Genomic DNA, 14,957 nt, shown 5'->3' with positions numbered 1-14,957 from the left:
AAACAACTGATTCATAGGTGCTTGGCCCAGATTACCTACCGAACTGTTACTCAGAGAACTGGTAGAGAAAAGGCTATTGTTGGCTCTGACTTCGTAGTTCGATTCCATAGTTAAATTTTAACAAATTCACTAGGACACTAACCAAAAACTGGCAACTTTCTATTAACTTCCCTCCGAACTAATACTGAATACTAAAATCGTAGAGGGGCTCTATATATAAATTGATATAAAGCCAAAATGAAGAAAACAGCTAATATCTATCATAAAAATATAATTGGTGTTATAAAACTATATATCTGCAGCAAAAGGTAGCGATTGAATATACAGGTAAACAATGGTAAATATAATATTGGAAATAAAATATAATTGTTATATTATATGACCACAAATAATAAATATGAATTTTATTTGTATTTTTATATTACTGTACATTATTAAGTAAAATGTCTATAACATATTTTAATACTATGTTTATAACTAATTTAACTTATACTAAAATGATAATCTAAAATTTTCATAATTAAATAAATAATAAATCCTCGAGCCGGTCGAGACCCAATCAGCGTAAAATAAAAACGAGCGTTATTTGGAAACATTTCTTATCTATTGTTTGACTGTAAACATTTATATTTTGCCTCATACATTTTATTAGAAAAACATAAATAATTGTATGTAAAATCCGACAAGGAAATTAACCTAGTCACGCCAGTTACTAAGCTGGGTAAGACTGAAGATCTTTTAGGATGATTCATAAGTTCACTGTCAATTGGCTTAATATCTATGCGTAAGATATGAAATCAATTTTAGACTTAATCAAATGCAAAGAATATAACTGGAAAGTCTCTGCTGAGTTAAAAGTTGTTATATTGCATGGACAACAGGGATGTTTCACAAAATATAATTTTCTCTATTTGTGGACCAGTGGAGACACTAAAAACCAATATGAGGTCAAAAATTGGCCGAAAGGAACTGACTTTGTTGTAAATTAAACGTTAGATATAAACCTTCTATTCCACAGGAAAGTTTAATTATTCAACAGTTACTTATAAAATTTGGTTTAATGAAAAATGTTCACAAATCCATGGATAAAATTGGTAAAATATTTTTGTATTTGAAAATTTCTATCTCCAAGTAAAGTAAAGCTAAATTAAAAAAGTCATTTTTGTTGGCCCACAAATAAGAAAGCTTATAAAAGTAAATGAATTCCATTAAATGCTATCGCGAAAATGCTAGCGGCTTGCCTAATTCAAAAGAAAGTAATTCTTGTATTTACAGACAATCTTAAAGCTGAAAATGCCAAGTTTTTAACGAATGGCTTGTTACAAATATGTATGACGATGGGGTATTTTTAAAAATACATTTCTTGCATTCTTATTTCAATTAAGCCCCGTCCCCTCCTAATCATGGAACAGCATGTAACGAATATGCTGAAAGTCTTCTCCATTATATCAAAAAAAAAATAGAATAGCGTTATCAAATATAATTAAATGAAATACAGAAAAAAATTACAGAGAAATGTTTACTATGTTACAAGTCATTACTAATAATCTTTTAGGATCTTAAAAAATAAAAATCAGCAAAATATTTCCGACTTGAATCACGTGTTCACAAACTAAAATTCATTACTAAATTCTGGGATATTCCACAACGTGCGTGACCTACCGCCAAAGGCGGTGTGGGAATACATTAAACATGCATCGCAGTAGCGGTGGAATTTCAAACTTTCCATACGTTATATGTCAAAAAAATTTCAATAAAAATTCAATTACAAATAAAAAAACAACCATCAATTTTTTCTGTTATACTTGGGAAATTCCCATACTAAATATATAACAAAGACAACAATAAATATACTAAATAAATAACAAAGGCGGTATTGGGATAGTAACAACAATAAATTTTACCGTTATAACTGGGGCAATCCATAAAGTGCGTGACCCAACACTAACTTAAAAGCATAGGCGGTGTTGGGAGATAAACAGTAATCTACTTTTACTATCATAACTGGTTAATATTATGTGCGTAACCTAACAATAAACAATTAACAAAGGCGATGTTGGATGACTAACAAAGCAGCGGGTAGTAGGCTACAATGGTCACAAAATAAAACAGCCGCGACAAAGCCAAAGCGACAGCAGAGGTAACTTTTTCGACCACAAATGAAGGGATGTTTAATAACCCAATCCAAGCAAAAATGAGGGCGGCAAAAGAGTCGAGCGACGAATAGGCAAGGAGTATCAGGGCACAAACAACGGATGAAAGAGAATTCGTGGAAAAGACCGACGTAGCAAAGGAGGAACAACAGGAGGAGATCAAGAAGATGACAACCAAAGGTCCGGTAGATCTATCAAAGAGGCAGGCCGAAAAAGTGAGGCAATTATTAGCTCGGAAAGACCCGCTAGCCAAGAAACTGGCCTTCACGAAAGCTGATGCCAAAATAGTAGGGTAGAAAGAGGACCTACTACTAAAAATAATTTTTGCAGTTCCACCACCGCGAGCTGGGACACGGCCATTCCTGTAAACCATAACATATATATATATATATATATATATATATATATATATATATATATATATATATATATATATAAATATATATAAATTAAAATTGTTTGCAGCCTTTAAGTACAACATGCTGCTTAGAATACTTAAAAAACAATTCCATTGTTGATTGACTTTGTGATTATTTACATTTAACTTCATAATTTTGACACATTTTCAATTTGAACACATGCTGAGTTTATACTCTGTCCTATATTTTCACAACTATCGCATAAATCATTTTATATCTATATATACATATATATATATATATATATATATATATATATATATATATATATATATATATATATATATATATATATATATATACGTATATATATATATACGTATATATAGATATAAAATGATTTTGGGTCATTTGAGAAATCAATAGATAATTTGGAATAATTATTATCTCGGATATCTAAATCAGCAACAATTTGGAAATATGGTATAAATGCAACTCATCTATGAATGAAGGGACAAAGCGAACCCTTATTAGCTTTCTTGGAATGTGCTACTATATTGGAATTACAACAGTTCGCTCTTTCTTTAATAAAATTACGCCAAGTTTACTATAAGTCACATTATTATTCTATAATATTAATGTTGCTTAAAACTTTAATAATAATTACATTAATAAAAAATATAAAGATCCTGTTAATATGGTTGCAGACTAATGTTGAAATTCGTATTTTTAATAGCGATTAACATTTTTTATTACAAGTACTAAATATATTTTTGTTTTAGCAACGGTCATTGTATATTAAAAATAAAAAGGCTCCTTATTTTTAATAAAACACCATAAATTAATTACATTTAATTTTATTTTATATTAACATCTTCATTAATAATTAAAGAGACATATCCGTTTATATTCAAAACTCCTGTAATACCGCAGCGATACGTTAATTTTAGCAGCCTTTAACAATGACTTTTGCATATGCGTTGGGGGCGCTAGAGGTCCCGTTCCCACGGAATTCTGTGACGAAACGAAACGCTGCCTTTCTATAGATTAGGACAGAATGTGTTAATCAATTCATTTATATAAAATTGCTCCAGTTCAGAATCTGTACTGTATCCCGACGAAATGGCCTCCGCCATTCCGTATGGCGATTCTTGCGGGAAAGCCGTATAAGCGCAAATATGGCCCACGTTTAACGGCCCGGTCTCTTGCATGTCTGATGACGAACCTTCAGGAATAGAGGCCGACGAAATTGCCTCCGCCATTCCGTATGGCGATTCTTGTGGGAAAGCCGTAGAAGCGCTAATATGGCCCACGTTTGACGGCCCGGTCTCTTGCATGCCTGATGACGATCCTTCAGAAATGGAGGCGGACGAAATTGCCTCCGCCGTTCCATATGGCGATTCTTGCGCAACCATACTTGAACTTGAACCATCCTTAGTGTAAGGCTGCTGCATCGTATCACAACGAGCGTAAAATACACCACCGTATTGCTGCTGATAGACGCTGGCAAGGACTATCCTGTTGATGTCGGAACTAATTTCAAAGGCCGATGTCGCTCTATCAGAACGACTAGATGGCAATATACCCAACTTATTGTGTTGTGTTGCTTTTTTGCGCCTCGGTCTGTATTTATAATTCGGGTTTTCCCTCAAATGTATATCGTACAATCGTTTCGCTTCGTCAATAAATGGTTTTTTCTCAATTTCACTAAAGGATTTCCACTTGGCACCGAGCCATTTCGATAATTCCGAATTGTGAATCTTCGGGTTTTTCTGTAAGATCTTCCTTCTTTCTCCCGTGGACCAAATCATAAAAGCGTTCATAGGTCTCTTAACACGCTCCATATTTTTGGGATTATAAATGGTCATCATATTTTGATTCTTAAACAACTGATTCATAGGTGCTTGGCCCAGATTACCTACCGAACTGTTACTCAGAGAACTGGTAGAGAAAAGGCTATTGTTGGCTCTGACTTCGTAGTTCGATTCCATAGTTAAATTTTAACAAATTCACTAGAACACTTACCAAAAACTGGCAACTTTCTATTAACTTCCCTCCGAACTAATACTGAATACTAAAATCGTAGAGGGGCTCTATATATAAATTGATATAAAGCCAAAATGAAGAAGGCAGCTTATATCTATCATAAAAATATAATTGGTGTTATAAAACTATATATCTGCAGCAAAAGGTAGCGATTGAATATACAGGTAAACAATGGTAAATATAATATTGGAAATAAAATATAATTGTTATATTATATGACCGCAAATAATAAATATGAATTTTATTTGTATTTTTATATTAGTGTACATTATTAAGTAAAATGTCTATAACATATTTTAATACTATATTTATAACTAATTTAACTTATACTAAAATGATAATCTAAAATTTTCATAATTAAATAAATAATAAATCCTCGAGCCGGTCGAGACCCAATCAGCGTAAAATAAAAACGAGCGTTATTTGGAAACATTTCTTATCTATTGTTTGACTGTAAACATTTATATTTTGCCTCATACATTTTATTAGAAAAACATAAATAATTGTATGTAAAATCCGACAAGGAAATTAACCTAGTCACGCCAGTTACTAAGCTGGGTAAGACTGAAGATCTTTTAGGATGATTCATAAGTTCACTGTCAATTGGCTTAATATCTATGCGTAAGAAATGAAATCAATTTTAGACTTAATCAAATGCAAAGAATATAACTGGAAAGTCTCTGCTGAGTTAAAAGTTGTTATATTGCATGGACAACAGGGATGTTTCACAAAATATAATTTTCTCTATATGTGGACCAGTGGAGACACTAAAAACCAATATGAGGTTAAAAATTGGCCGAAAGGAACTGACTTTGTTGTAAATTAAACGTTAGATATAAACCTTCTATTCCACAGGAAAGTTTAATTATTCAACAGTTACTTATAAAATTTGGTTTAATGAAAAATGTTCACAAATCCATGGATAAAATTGGTAAAATGTTTTTGTATTTGAAAATTTCTATCTCCAAGTAAAGTAAAGCTAAATTAAAAAAGTCATTTTTGTTGGCCCACAAATAAGAAAGCTTATAAAAGTAAATGAATTCCATTAAATGCTATCGCGAAAATGCTAGCGGCTTGCCTAATTCAAAAGAAAGTAATTCTTGTATTTACAGACAATCTTAGAGCTGAAAATGCCAAGTTTTTAACGAATGGCTTGTTACAAATATGTATGACGATGGGGTGTAGAATGTTTTTAAAAATACATTTCTTGCATTCTTATTTCAATTAAGCCCCGTCCCCTCCTAATCATGGAACAGCATGTAACGAATATGCTGAAAGTCTTCTCCAGGATATCAAAAAAAAAAAAATAGAATAGCGTTATCAAATATAATTAAATGAAATACAGAAAAAAATTACAGAGAAATGTTTACTATGTTACAAGTCATTACTAATAATCTTTTAGGATCTTAAAAAATAAAAATCAGCAAAATATTTCCGACTTGAATCACGTGTTCACAAACTAAAATTCTTTACTAAATTCTGGGATATTCCACAACGTGCGTGACCTAACGCCAAAGGCGGTGTGGGAATATATTAAACATGCATCGCAGTAGCGGTGGAATTTCAAACTTTCCATACGTTATATGTCAAAAAAATTTCAATAAAAATTCAATTACAAATAAAAAAACAACCATCAATTTTTTCTGTTATACTTGGGAAATTCCCATACTAAATATATAACAAAGACAACAATAAATATACTAAATAAATAACAAAGGCGGTATTGGGATAGTAACAACAATAAATTTTACCGTTATAACTGGGGCAATCCATAAAGTGCGTGACCCAACACTAACTTAAAAGCATAGGCGGTGTTGGGAGATAAACAGTAATCTACTTTTACTATCATAACTGGTTAATATTATATGCGTAACCTAACAATAAACAATTAACAAAGGCGATGTTGGATGACTAACAAAGCAGCGGGTAGTAGGCTACAATGGTCACAAAATAAAACAGCCGCGACAAAGCCAAAGCGACAGCAGAGGTAACTTTTTCGACCACAAATGAAGGGATGTTTAATAACCCAATCCAAGCAAAAATGAGGGCGGCAAAAGAGTCGAGCGACGAATAGGCAAGGAGTATCAGGGCACAAACAACGGATGAAAGAGAATTCGTGGAAAAGACCGACGTAGCAAAGGAGGAACAACAGGAGGAGATCAAGAAGATGACAACCAAAGGTCCGGTAGATCTATCAAAGAGGCAGGACGAAAAAGTGAGGCAATTATTAGCTCGGAAAAACCCGCTAGCCAAGAAACTGGCCTTCACGAAAGCTGATGCCAAAATAGTAGGGTAGAAGGAGGACCTACTACTAAAAATAATTTTTGCAGTTCCACCACCGCGAGCTGGGACACGGCCATTCCTGTTAACCATAACATATATATATATATATATATATATATATATATATATATATATATATATATATATATATATATATATATATATATATATATATAAATATATATAAATTAAAATTGTTTGCAGCCTTTAAGTACAACATGCTGCTTAGAATACTTAAAAAACAATTCCATTGTTGATTGACTTTGTGATTATTTACATTTAACTTCATAATTTTGACACATTTTCAATTTGAACAAATGCTGAGTTTATACTCTGTCCTATATTTTCACAACTATCGCATAAATCATTTTATATCTATATATACATATATATATATATATATATATATATATATATATATATATATATATATATACGTATATATAGATATAAAATGATTTTGGGTCATTTGAGAAATCAATAGATAATTTGGAATAATTATTATCTCGGATATCTAAATCAGCAACAATTTGGAAATATGGTATAAATGCAACTCTTCTCTGAATGAAGTGACAAAGCGAACCCTTATTAGCTTACTTGGAATGTGCTACTATATTGGAATTACAACAGTTCGCTCTTTCTTTTAATAAAATTACGCCAAGTTTACTATAAGTCACATTATTATTCTATAATATTAATGTTGCTTAAAACTTTAATAATAATTACATTAATAAAAAATATAAAGATCCTGTTAATATGGTTGCAGACTAATGTTGAAATTAGTATTTTTAATAGCGATTAACATTTTTTATTACAAGTACTAAATATATTTTTGTTTTAGCAACGGTCATTGTATATTAAAAATAAAAAGGCTCATTATTTTTAATAAAACACCATAAATTAATTACATTTAATTTTATTTTATATTAACATCTTCATTAATAATTAAAGAGACATATCCGTTTATATTCAAAACTCCTGTAATACCGCAGCGATACGTTAATTTTAGCAGCCTTTAACAATGACTTTTGCATATGCGTTGGGGGCGCTAGAGGTCCCGTTCCCACGGAATTCTGTGACGAAACGAAACGCTGCCTTTCTATAGATTAGGACAGAATGTGTTAATCAATTCATTTATATAAAATTGCTCCAGTTCAGAATCTGTACTGTATCCCGACGAAATGGCCTCCGCCATTCCGTATGGCGATTCTTGCGGGAAAGCCGTATAAGCGCAAATATGGCCCACGTTTAACGGCCCGGTCTCTTGCATATCTGATGACGAACCTTCAGGAATAGAGGCCGACGAAATTGCCTCTGCCATTCCGTATGGCGATTCTTGTGGGAAAGCCGTAGAAGCGCTAATATGGCCCACGTTTGACGGCCCGGTCTCTTGCATGCCTGATGACGATCCTTCAGAAATGGAGGCGGACGAAATTGCCTCCGCCGTTCCATATGGCGATTCTTGCGCAACCATACTTGAACTTGAACCATCCTTAGTGTAAGGCTGCTGCATCGTATCACAACGAGCGTAAAATACACCACCGTATTGCTGCTGATAGACGCTGGCAAGGACTACCCTGTTGATGTCGGAACTAATTTCAAAGGCCGATGTAGCTTTATCAGAATGACTAGATGGCAATATACCCAACTTATTGTGTTGTGTTGCTTTTTTGCGCCTCGGTCTGTATTTATAATTCGGGTTTTCCCTCAAATGTATATCGTACAATCGTTTCGCTTCGTCAATAAATGGTTTTTTCTCAATTTCACTAAAGGATTTCCACTTGGCACCGAGCCATTTCGATAATTCCGAATTGTGAATCTTCGGATTTTTCTGTAAGATCTTCCTTCTTTCTCCCGTGGACCAAATCATAAAAGCGTTCATAGGTCTCTTAACACGCTCCATATTTTTGGGATTATAAATGGTCATCATATTTTGATTCTTAAACCACTGATTCATAGGTGCTTGGCCCAGATTACCTACCGAACTGTTACTCAGAGAACTGGTAGAGAAAAGGCTATTGTTGGCTCTGACTTCGTAGTTCGATTCCATAGTTAAATTTTAACAAATTCACTAGGACACTAACCAAAAACTGGCAACTTTCTATTAACTTCCCTCCGAACTAATACTGAATACTAAAATCGTAGAGGGGCTCTATATATAAATTGATATAAAGCCAAAATGAAGAAAACAGCTAATATCTATCATAAAAATATAATTGGTGTTATAAAACTATATATCTGCAGCAAAAGGTAGCGATTGAATATACAGGTAAACAATGGTAAATATAATATTGGAAATAAAATATAATTGTTATATTATATGACCACAAATAATAAATATGGATTTTATTTGTATTTTTATATTACTGTACATTATTAAGTAAAATGTCTATAACATATTTTAATACTATGTTTATAACTAATTTAACTTATACTAAAATGATAATCTAAAATTTTCATAATTAAATAAATAATAAATCCTCGAGCCGGTCGAGACCCAATCAGCGTAAAATAAAAACGAGCGTTATTTGGAAACATTTCTTATCTATTGTTTGACTGTAAACATTTATATTTTGCCTCATACATTTTATTAGAAAAACATAAATAATTGTATGTAAAATCCGACAAGGAAATTAACCTAGTCACGCCAGTTACTAAGCTGGGTAAGACTGAAGATCTTTTAGGATGATTCATAAGTTCACTGTCAATTGGCTTAATATCTATGCGTAAGATATGAAATCAATTTTAGACTTAATCAAATGCAAAGAATATAACTGGAAAGTCTCTGCTGAGTTAAAAGTTGTTATATTGCATGGACAACAGGGATGTTTCACAAAATATAATTTTCTCTATTTGTGGACCAGTGGAGACACTAAAAACCAATATGAGGTCAAAAATTGGCCGAAAGGAACTGACTTTGCTGTAAATTAAACGTTAGATATAAACCTTCTATTCCACAGGAAAGTTTAATTATTCAACAGTTACTTATAAAATTTGGTTTAATGAAAAATGTTCACAAATCCATGGATAAAATTGGTAAAATATTTTTGTATTTGAAAATTTCAATCTCCAAGTAAAGTAAAGCTAAATTAAAAAAGTCATTTTTGTTGGCCCACAAATAAGAAAGCTTATAAAAGTAAATGAATTCCATTAAATGCTATCGCGAAAATGCTAGCGGCTTGCCTAATTCAAAAGAAAGTAATTCTTGTATTTACAGACATTCTTAGAGCTGAAAATGCCAAGTTTTTAACGAATGGCTTGTTACAAATATGTATGACGATGGGGTGTAGAATGTTTTTAAAAATACATTTCTTGAATTCTTATTTCAATTAAGCCCCGTCCCCTCCTAATCATGGAACAGCATGTAACGAATATGCTGAAAGTCTTCTCCAGGATATCAAAAAAAAAAATAGAATAGCGTTATCAAATATAATTAAATGAAATACAGAAAAAAATTACAGAGAAATGTTTACTATGTTACAAGTCATTACTAATAATCTTTTAGGATCTTAAAAAATAAAAATCAGCAAAATATTTCCGACTTGAATCACGTGTTCACAAACTAAAATTCTTTACTAAATTCTGGGATATTCCACAACGTGCGTGACCTAACGCCAAAGGCGGTGTGGGAATATATTAAACATGCATCGCAGTAGCGGTGGAATTTCAAACTTTCCATACGTTATATGTCAAAAAAATTTCAATAAAAATTCAATTACAAATAAAAAAACAACCATCAATTTTTTCTGTTATACTTGGGAAATTCCTATACTAAATATATAACAAAGACAACAATAAATATACTAAATAAATAACAAAGGCGGTATTGGGATAGTAACAACAATAAATTTTACCGTTATAACTGGGGCAATCCATAAAGTGCGTGACCCAACACTAACTTAAAAGCATAGGCGGTGTTGGGAGATAAACAGTAATCTACTTTTACTATCATAACTGGTTAATATTATATGCGTAACCTAACAATAAACAATTAACAAAGGCGATGACTAACAAAGCAGCGGGTAGTAGGTTACAATGGTCACAAAATAAAACAGCCGCGACAAAGCCAAAGCGACAGCAGAGGTAACTTTTTCGACCACAAATGAAGGGATGTTTAATAACCCAATCCAAGCAAAAATGAGGGCGGCAAAAGAGTCGAGCGACGAATAGGCAAGGAGTATCAGGGCACAAACAACGGATGAAAGAGAATTCGTGGAAAAGACCGACGTAGCAAAGGAGGAACAACAGGAGGAGATCAAGAAGATGACAACCAAAGGTCCGGTAGATCTATCAAAGAGGCAGGCCGAAAAAGTGAGGCAATTATTAGCTCGGAAAAACCCTCTAGCCAAGAAACTGGCCTTCACGAAAGCTGATGCCAAAATAGTAGGGTAGAAGAAGGACCTACTACTAAAAATAATTTTTGTAATGTCCGAGGAATTGGACATCATAAGGACGACATAAGAGGCTTCCAATAAACTAGGAAACATGAAGAAGATCATCAAAAAAAGATGGATAACATGAATAAAGTGGGAGAAGAAGAAGAAGAAGAAGTAGGATGGTCAGACAAAAAAACTGGTGACAGGAAAGTCTGACGAAATCACCCCCACCAAAACCACTAAACCCATGGCAACAATTAGCAAAGAAAAGGGGAGCGAGGAAAATGGAGAGACAACGAAAGGGGCGACAAAAGCTAGCACGGCGGAGAATAGAAACAAGGGAATCTGCAGCTATACCAGAAAATGAGTGCATCCGAACAGCACTCCAGGACCAAACAAAAGAAGGAAAATGAAGGACAATATGTACCTTTAATGAAGCCAAGAGGGACACGTGGTTGAATGAACTCACCCCAAACTTGTTCAAGGCCATCATGAAGCAGGGCCGCATCATGGTAGACATGATGGCCCATAAAATTACAGAAAATCTTCAAGCCATGCAGTGCTACAGCTGCTGCAAGTTCGACCATAAGGCGAAGAAATTTAAGACCAAGGAAGCCACCTGCTACGTATGCTGGGGGTACACGAAGGAAAGACGTGCAAAGCCACCAAAAAGAGCTGTACGAACTGCATAAAGGCAGGTGCAAGGCACGAGTTATCTACTGAAATGGATCAAAACCGAAAAAGAAAAAGGGAAACACGTTGTAATGGTGACGTTGGATCTCAGACTAACCCTGGAAAAAAGCAGATTAAATAAGACAATGGCAAGATCAATAGCCAGCTTCGGAACAGACGTCGCGAAAGAGAAGAGAAGAGTCTTAGAATAAAAGACGAATCGAACTCCAGAGCGGCAGAATTCGTTTAGATACAGAAAACCATAGAACTGCTATGGGACAGAAGCCTCCGGGACCAATCACCATACCAACGGACAGTAGGATGTCCAAAAGCTGGGCCGAGTACGCATACACACGAAACAAGGACATAGTACAAATCAAAACAAACTTGCTAGATATACAGAAAACCGGCAGTGACATATCGCTAAGATGGTACCAGAGGATGACAACGGAGGAAATGATAACCGCGAGAGAATCCATTGAAAAGGAGGTTTTTATTTTTTGAAGAACCCTTTATAAAAACTGCCAACAAGTAGGGAGAGGAAACATAGGACTGATCAGGAAAATACAACTGTACAAATCATGACAGGCCACGGGAATATGCAAGCTTACCTGCACAGATTCAAGTTGAAGGAGATCGATGGACTGTGCGAATGTCGCACAGGGCCAGAAGACACTACGCATATATTGGAGACAAGCATAATTGAAAATAGGGTAGAGGCCCGTAACAGTCACCGGACAGCCGACGTTAACTAAAAGTTAAGAAACGGTGATCGAATTTGAAAGGAATGAAACCCAGAATAGCAGTCAAGAAGAGACACATGCAGACGCGTAAGAAAGCGGCCAAGCTAATGATCATGGCGCGAAAATGAGAGAAAACTAGGTGGGATTAAAAAGTGCAGTAACGGCGCGATGGTACTGAACAGGCGCTCGGAGACCCATTCGTGAACTGTTACGGATATCGTTGCATGCTCGATTTGCGCGTTCGCAATCCCACATGGGATGGTGAGCATTAAAGCCTCCATCCAAAGATTATTTTCGAAGTTGGGCCGTTGAAGAGGGTTTCGAATGCAGACGAGTAATGCGTGGAGCATTTCCTGTATAAGGAGGTGATCACGATTGGGCGATCCTGAGTTTCTACCTGGATAGAGGTGAATTAGATGTTTAGTAACGATATAATTGAAGACAGAAGGTTGTGTTTGATTGCTTTTTTGATTAGGATAGCAGTTCCACCACCGCGAGCTGGGACACGGCCATTCCTGTAAACCATAACATACTCAGTTTATACTCTGTCCTATATTTTCACAACTATCGCATAAATCATTTTATATCTATATATACATATATATATATATATATATATATATATATATATATATATATATATATACGTATATATATATATACGTATATATAGATATAAAATGATTTTGGGTCATTTGAGAAATCAATAGATAATTTGGAATAATTATTATCTCGGATATCTAAATCAGCAACAATTTGGAAATATGGTATAAATGCAACTCATCTATGAATGAAGTGACAAAGCAAACCCTTATTAGCTTACTTGGAATGTGCTACTATATTGGAATTACATCAGTTCGCTCTTTCTTTTAATAAAATTACGGCAAGTTTACTATAAGTCACATTATTATTCTATAATATTAATGTTGCTTAAAACTTTAATAATAATTACATTAATAAAAAATATAAAGATCCTGTTAATATGGTTGCAGACTAATGTTGAAATTAGTATTTTTAATAGCGATTAACATTTTTTATTACAAGTATTAAATATATTTTTGTTTTAGCAACGGTCATTGTATATTAAAAATAAAAAGGCTCATTATTTTTAATAAAACACCATAAATTAATTACATTTAATTTTATTTTATATTAACATCTTCATTAATAATTAAAGAGACATATCCGTTTATATTCAAAACTCCTGTAATACCGCAGCGATACGTTAATTTTAGCAGCCTTTAACAATGACTTTTGCATATGCGTTGGGGGCGCTAGAGGTCCCGTTCCCACGGAATTCTGTGACGAAACGAAACGCTGCCTTTCTATAGATTAGGACAGAATGTGTTAATCAATTCATTTATATAAAATTGCTCCAGTTCAGAATCTGTACTGTATCCCGACGAAATGGCCTCCGCCATTCCGTATGGCGATTCTTGCGGGAAAGCCGTATAAGCGCAAATATGGCCCACGTTTAACGGCCCGGTCTCTTGCATGTCTGATGACGAACCTTCAGGAATAGAGGCCGACGAAATTGCCTCCGCCATTCCGTATGGCGATTCTTGTGGGAAAGCCGTAGAAGCGCTAATATGGCCCACGTTTGACGGCCCGGTCTCTTGCATGCCTGATGACGATCCTTCAGAAATGGAGGCGGACGAAATTGCCTCCGCCGTTCCATATGGCGATTCTTGCGCAACCATACTTGAACTTGAACCATCCTTAGTGTAAGGCTGCTGCATCGTATCACAACGAGCGTAAAATACACCACCGTATTGCTGCTGATAGACGCTGGCAAGGACTATCCTGTTGATGTCGGAACTAATTTCAAAGGCCGATGTCGCTCTATCAGAACGACTAGATGGCAATATACCCAACTTATTGTGTTGTGTTGCTTTTTTGCGCCTCGGTCTGTATTTATAATTCGGGTTTTCCCTCAAATGTATATCGTACAATCGTTTCGCTTCGTCAATAAATGGTTTTTTCTCAATTTCACTAAAGGATTTCCACTTGGCACCGAGCCATTTCGATAATTCCGAATTGTGAATCTTCGGGTTTTTCTGTAAGATCTTCCTTCTTTCTCCCGTGGACCAAATCATAAAAGCGTTCATAGGTCTCTTAACACGCTCCATATTTTTGGGATTATAAATGGTCATCATATTTTGATTCTTAAACAACTGATTCATAGGTGCTTGGCCCAGATTACCTACCGAACTGTTACTCAGAGAACTGGTAGAGAAAAGGCTATTGTTGGCTCTGACTTCGTAGTTCGATTCCATAGTTAAATTTTAACAAATTCACTAGAACACTTACCAAAAACTGGCAACT

This window comes from Rhynchophorus ferrugineus, unplaced genomic scaffold, assembly GCF_030347505.1.
Source record: "Rhynchophorus ferrugineus isolate W39M unplaced genomic scaffold, kcgeb_rfMv2 rfM3, whole genome shotgun sequence".
Classification (NCBI taxonomy): Eukaryota; Metazoa; Arthropoda; class Insecta; order Coleoptera; family Curculionidae; genus Rhynchophorus; species Rhynchophorus ferrugineus.
This window is presented reverse-complemented; position numbering follows the sequence as displayed.